A 7,981-nucleotide genomic window follows, 5' to 3' on the forward strand; every position below is an offset into this window, starting at 1 on the left:
CAAATGTAATCCACTGCGTCTTCAGCGGCTCAGATGTCGGGAGTAAATGACGACTGCTATGCTCATTATTACATCCAACAACAAAACACCTCAATTGCTTAATCCTCCTCAATCGGAGATGTTCTTGTCTTCCTCTGCACCGGAGTCGACACAATGGCGGACTGATGACAGCTCACTCAGGGCGGGTCTAAGGTAAGACGCTAGTGTCAATCAACTATCATGGGAGGGGCCTGTGCAAAACTATGTAATTCTGACAGGAATCTCAGAACAGCCTGATTTGAGAAAGGGGATTTTAAAATAGGGATTTAAAAAAAAACACTGAGTGGATTTTTATCATTATAGGATGGATGTGTACACACTTGTAAAGTGAATTTTGCAGCCGATGACCCCTTTAATACTAGAAGATTACTCAACATTTTCTCTCCTTCATCCACTACCCCTGAAGTTATAGTTTCATTGGATTTTACAACTGATGTAATACCTTTTATATGTCTGCAAAAATGTATTAAAAAAAAACTTATTGTAAAAATACAGTAAATCATTAATATTGTGAAATATTGATGCTCTTTAAAATAGCTTTTTCTATCTTAATATATTTTATTCTTGTGATTGTAAAGCTGAATTTTCAGCAGCCATTACTCAAGTCTTTAGTGTCACATGATCCTTCAGAAATCATTTCTTCTTATTTTTGTATTTTTATTTCTTATTAATGTTGAAAAGAGTTGCTGCCTAATTTTTTTGTGGAAATCGTGATACATTTTCATCAGAATTATTTGATGAATGGAAAGTTAAAACATTCAGCATTTATTTGAAATAGAAATCTTTTGTGACATTATTAATGTCTTTACTGCCAAATTAATTCTTAAGGCCGTTCTGAGCGCGATGCAAAAAAGCGAGGCGAATCGCCGACGAACAGTGCTTTAAATTAATATAGATAAATAAAGTTAGGTTCTACGCCAGAAACACAAACTATCTATAATGCTTACAAGAAAACATCAGAAAATATAAATAGACGTACAAGAATTAGCATCAAGCCACATTTGAAAATGTATGTAATTATTAATGTATTTGCTTAAAACCCACTTTAAACCATCATCCAGTGCTTGTAATAACTCCCGATTGTGCTCTATAGTTGATTTTGATTCCAGGCAGACATGCACTTTGTATGTATGCCACACTGCTTATTGTCATAAACATCCTTTATTGTTATAAAAATACCGTGAGCTGTATACAAAACACATACAAAAAATATATCGTCATAATCATATGTCTACTTGCTTTCATATTTCTCGTGTAGAAAAATGTTTCCCTCGATTTTATTAATATGGAAGCTCTAGAGTGAACGCGCTCTGACTCATAATCGCGCACGTGGAAGAAAACGGACACTCCAGATCACATAATTCAGTGGATAATTAATAGAAATTATATTAAGAACATGTGAGAAAAAAATATGTTCTTAGATACCAAAGATAACAAAAACTAGTCATCCACTCTCTTCTCTCTCAGGATACTCTTCTTCTGTGTTATAGTAGTTTAAACTGGTTTTCGAAACAGCGCCACCACGCTTGCCTTTTTGTGCAACAGCAGCCGCTCCGGGCACGTGATGTAATGCTCAAATCTTATTGGACGGCCCGTGTTCTCGCTTTGCGAAACTGAAAAGATTTGTTTGAAAAAAAAAAAACCGTTCGCATTTTCGGTGCGCGAATGTTCGCGGTCTATGTGAAAACATTCAGGAATCTGTTGTTTTATTCCAGCGCGTCGTTTAACTTTTTCGCGCTCAGTGTGGAAAGGCCTTTACTGAGAAAAAAAAACCTTACTAACCCCAAACCTTTGATTGGCAGTGTATATAAACTTATATATTGAAGAATATCTCAAAAGGAGTACAGCAAGGAGGAAGGAAGAAGGCAAAACATAAACAAACAAACAACCAACCAACCACAGTTATTAACAAAAAAAGTGCAACAGTAATTCAACTTCACGTGTTCAAGCCATCTAACTTGGAATAAGAGCCATTTTAGAAAAACAAAATTGGTGATCACCAGGAGACAGTACATGATCCATGAGTTTTGACACTCAGGGATTGTAGATTCAGACAGGCCAAAAGTCTCTTTTAAACAGACCCTCGAAAATCGTTTATTTATTTTGCTCAGGAGGATGTAGTATTTATTCTCAGTCCCTCACACTGCAGTTGAGCTGCTGAGAGACACAACCACATAATAGTGAACTCCAGGATAATTTCCCTGTGGAAGAACTGAGCTTCTGCCTGTGCAAATTGTACAGTCATGTTCCAGTAATTCAGGGAGTTCTAGTGCAACTGCATCAGCGGTCATGAAAAACAGGGTAAATGTAACCATATATGCACCTACTGTAAAATCCAATAGTTTACCTTACTTAGATATAATTAGTTATCTTTACTTAGTAATTGTTTACTGTAATCTTTTGCAGTGTTAACACTATAATTTTTATAACACTGAGGCTTTGATAACTTAAGTTATTTTTAAGTTAATTTTATTGTCGATATTTTTAATACATCACAATCATAGTAATCACGTGATCACACATTTAAGGTTTAAATTGAATGAGCTCTTTGTCTTGCAGTAAATTTATATATTTATTATAACTGCTTAAATAGCTTAAATTTGCTTCACATGTTTTTGCTGCCTCTCTGGCTTAAAACATGATCTTATGGAACATCTGTTTAAGATCAGTGTCTGATTTTGTGGCAGGGGAGGAATATCTTTTACACCTAAATGTCAACGATCATATCAGGGTTATTCATATATTGTTCATAACTGTTGAAATACCCATAGGAAAGCTGGGTAATCCATATCTGCCATTACATGAAAAAAAGTGAAAATATGCATACCAGGTTCTGCCGCTCAGTGAAGGTGTAGGTTATTGAACAACCATTTTGCAGCTGGTTCTTTATCTGCAAAGGAAAGCATTGTGTGAAAAATCACAGTTTGCCATATGTTTAGCACATATTATCAACATCAGAATCAATTCTAATAGGGGCTTTAAAAGAGGTCAGGCATAGTTTCATGCAACTTTTTCCCCATTAGATGGCATTTAGACCATCAGCACTATTTAGTGCCCTGCCATTCATTTAGAAAGATTTAATGTCAAAATATTTCTGAATTCAGTTTTAACTTTCACTAGCACTCAAACTTAACAAATAATTTATGCATGAATGATCATTGCAAACAGCTGTGGGATTTTATAACAAAGCAAGCATAATAAAACCTTTTCCGTATAATTTTATAATACAAGTACATTTTGTTTAGCCCACAGGGTGATCTACTGCTAGTAAAAGCAGCTTTTCTTACCAGACGTCTTAAATTTAAGAGATGGTCCTGGGTGACAGAGTGCTTACATGGACCTGGCACACCAGCATACACCAAATGAAAGCACAGGATAAGGAAGATGCACAGATGCCTTACCTACAATCACAAAACAATTATGAGTTTTATTTATAAAAAAATCACACCTGCATAGATGATGTAGATTTGTATTTATTTATTTATTTATTTTTATTGCAGTTTTGGCAGATTTGAAGTTTTCAACTCTTTTTTTAAGGTCATGTCAAGACTAAGTTTCCCCTTATAATTAAGTTTCCCCTTCGAGTGGGAACTCGCACTGCATCCCCTGGAGGACACTTTGGGGAAAGCTGTCAGCCTGACCAGTGTCTGAAGCACGTGTGCAAAACACTTCCAATTCATTGGATGACAGCAGCCTGTGACGTCATGGAAGAGCGCCTGGAAATATAAAGGGGCACCTGTAATGCATGTCACCAGGTTTTTTTTTGTTTTCAGGAGCCGTTTGTCAGCGCGTATGAGACATGGCTAAGAGCTCGACCGAATGTTTTAGGAGTGTGTGACTCTGAGGTTTCCGACACCTGAGGACACACACGACCTATGGGTTATGTGTTTGAGAGTGGAGCATGCATGTTCAGTGCTCGAGGATGCTGAATGCGCAAGGACCTGGGATCCAGATGAGCTCTCGCTTTAGTCATCCGATCCGGCGGATAACGCACTGCTGGCGTCATCCGGTCATGATGAGGAAGTGCATGTAGTTGGTGGTGACGAGGAAAGTGTGAGCACTGAGTCATCCCAGCATACGGGTAAATGTTGGAGGTTATGGCCTGCGCTGCAAAAAGGTTGCGGGCTATCTCTCCCAGGGTGAGTTATCTTCTTTGAAGGCTCATGTTCTGCCATCCAGGTCGCTTCAAACCACCTCGTGGTTGAATGGCAGGGTGTATGTGGCAGCGGGTCAGGCTAGAGGGGTTTTACACATGATGGCCATGTTACAAGCCTACCAGGCAAACCTGCTAAAAGATGGATGAAGGTAAGGGTTTGTCCCGAGACTGTAGAAGAGCTGCAACACACTACGGATATCCCTCTCCACGCCACCAAGCAGACTGGGCAAGCGATGGCTGCAATATTGGCCATGGAGTGGCATCTGTGGTTGAATTTAGTGGACATCGGGAGGAATGAAAAAAAAAACTTTCTTCGCAGTCAGCTCTGTTCTCGCCTTCCAGGCTTTTCGGTATATCTGTCGAGGTGGTGATCGAGAAGTTCAGTGAGGCAAGGGTGCAGTCAGCAGGCTTTAAGAGGTACATCCCTCGCCGAACCAGATCGTCTCCCAAAACCTCTGACGGGGCTGGTCCATCACGGTCCGAGGATCGTAGACAGGGCCAGAGGACTAGCATAGACACTCGTGCTTTTCCCCACTCTTGGAGTTGAACATTAGAGTAGGCATGGCACTAAGAAAAGTAGAGGGGATCTTAGGGGGGTGATCGATAGAAGGCGCTTTGATAATCAACACTCTGACACTAACAACCCTTAGTGCTCCCTTCCTCCCCCCAAGGGTGTTTTGCCTAGCTGTTGCATACATGAGGCCCTGACACTGGACTAATGGCCGCTTTTCCACTGTCGGGCCAGTGCGAGCCAGTGCTTTAAACGGGTCTGCGGGGCTAATAGCCTCGGACCTGTAGCACCGAGGCCAAAATCACGCTGCGTTTCCACCGTCGGGCCAGAAGCTCCGCTGCGCTTCACTAAAACCCGCCCTTTACACGCCTCTCAGGAACAACGTCACGACGCAACCCCATCATTTTACCAACAAAGAGAAGTTATCAGAAAACTAAAAAGAAATAAGTCACTGGAACTAGCGTAATCACAAAACGAACATGATAAAAGCGGCCATTTGTTTGCATGCTTTGTTAAAGATTTAAATACAAAAGCATCAATGTTTTACAATAATAAGTGATACATTGATCATAATGAATTAATTTATCAGGATTGAAAATCCTGGATATTCACACAGAAATAAAGCGGTATGGACATAGCCTACCCGCTTATTCAGTCGAGTCTGTTTCTGTTTATTTGTAGTCACAGTATATACATCACATTTAGAAATAATGATCATTTCTATATTTTTATAAAAGCTCCCGAACAAAAACCATTATTATATTTTTATGACATACCATTTGTTTGCATGCTTTGTTAAAGATTTAAATACAAAAGCATCAATGTTTTACAATAATAAGTGATACATTGATCATAATGAATTAATTTATCAGGATTGAAAATCCTGGATATTCACACAGAAATAAAGCGGTATGGACATAGCCTACCCGCTTATTCAGTCGAGTCTGTTTCTGTTTATTTGTAGTCACAGTATATACATCACATTTAGAAATAATGATCATTTCTATATTTTTATAAAAGCTCCCGAACAAAAACCATTATAATATTTTTATGACATACGCAGAGCTAAATTCTTGAGACGAGACTTATGACAGATAAAATATGTTACTAAATAAATACACGATTGTGATAAAGAAGCTGACGTCTGATTTCTTCAAGCGGTCGCATTTACCATGTTTACTATGGTAACGTTAATGGCTTGCATCGCTTATAAATATTTCTGCCTTGTATGGTCATCATAATCCACATCGGATCTCAAACAGAAGTTATTTTAAACACTCGCTGCTGTCTGAAAGTGAGTTTTGAACTAAAATTATTTGAAAAGTCTTTAATACTGGTGTTATAGCTGTTAACTTTATGAAAGGATCCGCGGCGCAGACGCTCTCCAGATGCGGAGAAACTCCGCCTTTGTTCATAACCACTCCTCTAGCCCCAGCTGGCCCGCTTTGGCCCAAGGTTTTCGTCGGGCCAAAAAACCTGTTGGCCCCAAGGAAGCACCGACGAGGTACGAAGCCCCGGAAGTGACAGTGGAAACACGACTGGCCCTGGCACGCACTAGCACGCCCGCTTTTGGCCCAACAGTGGAAACGCGGCTAATGATGTTTTGGTGAGCTTTATGGTATTCACAAACCACATACTGATGATTCGGTTCTCCCCCACGTGAGCAGTGAGCTCTAGGTTTATGCATTATCCTTCTTTTAATGTGGTCTGTCTCCCCTGTTGATTAAGGGTTTTCAAGTAGGCTGTGATAATTTAATATATAAATAAAGTTTTGGCAGATTTTAAGCAATGATAGGCAGTGGGTTGGACATAGTGATGGAGAAGGTAAAACTTGAAAATAATATAATTAAAATAATATAAAACATAACATAATCAATAAAACAGCCAATGCGACTGGTCATAAGTAATGTTGTTGACCAAATTCACATTGTATGGAGTCTGCTGTACAATGTAAAAAGAAAAAAAATGTTTTTTTGAAATTCTAAATAAAACTAAGATTATTGGAGTACAAGAAAATACTACAGTAGCTCAGCTTTACTTCTTAAGCATTGCACATTTGATTCATCGTGTTGCCATTTCTTTGTAATTATTTGTGAAATTTACTAGCAAAATGAAGAAAATATAACATAAACAGCTTGATCTATTTTTTCCAGTTTACATGCAACTTCGAATATATCCAAAGCTACTTAATACTTTATTAACAACAGTGACAATCCCCCTGGAGCAACCTGGTGTTGAAAGGGGGAAGATGTTGATGGAAAAGGAATGTAACCTCAGTAACTCCACAATCCATAAGTCACTCCAAACTGGTTTTAACCAGAAAACCTTATGTTTATAATTCATATTCATTGCATTCTAGATTCTCTGAATGTTGCAACATCGTTTATGCAACACAAAAGTGATTTATCATGTGATGTTATAATACTATATAATACAATTAATAAAGCAATAACGTGGGAATAAGTACTTCTTAACCTCTCATAACACAAAATCAAATTTCATAAATCTCTGGTGTGAAAACCCACTGAAACTGTGTAAGTGTTTATGATGTTGGCTGGATCAGTAAACAAGAAATAGATGACTAGATCGTTGCTCAAAGTAATTGAAACCTGTCTCCACAGAAGAGCTAAAAGGACACAGAGTCTTGTATATGGCAGATGTGATGCATGTTAGCATGTTAACATCTTGACCATACCTTACAAGCTTCTTCAGCTCCGCCTTATCAGTGACAGAAAGGGTGCTTAACAAGGCATGTTTATGGCAAGTAACTGCAAATAGTTTGTCTCAGATTAAATTCAGTTAGCTTTAAAGATGTCAGGGTGACAAGCAAAAGTAGCTTAACTATGCAATAAAATGCAAAATCATCAAATACATTTCAAAAGCAGTTCAGACAATCTGTCACCATTTAATGCTTTTCAACTTTTGACAAATATGTATACTGTAAACCGGTTTTTTTTTTTTTTTTTTTTTTTTTTTTTTGAAGTAAAACATTATTGGAGTACATTTTACAATAACAATAAGAATAATAATAATACTATTGCAGTTTTTCTACTTCAGACTGTAATGTTTATTTAGTGTGTTCCTTGCTATAACAATATCTATAGTAATAAATAAATATCAAATAGGTGTTAGAAATAAATTTATGAATAAATATATTCTTCAGTGTGTTAGAAGTCCCCAACAAATAAATGTACTAAATATATAATTCAGAGTGTCGAAAATGAATGAATATACTACTAAATATATAAGGCAAGGTGTTGAAAAAAAAAAATAAA

The sequence above is a fragment of the Sinocyclocheilus anshuiensis genome, unplaced genomic scaffold, assembly GCF_001515605.1.
Source record: "Sinocyclocheilus anshuiensis isolate Anshui unplaced genomic scaffold, SAMN03320099.WGS_v1.1 scaffold2357, whole genome shotgun sequence".
Classification (NCBI taxonomy): Eukaryota; Metazoa; Chordata; class Actinopteri; order Cypriniformes; family Cyprinidae; genus Sinocyclocheilus; species Sinocyclocheilus anshuiensis.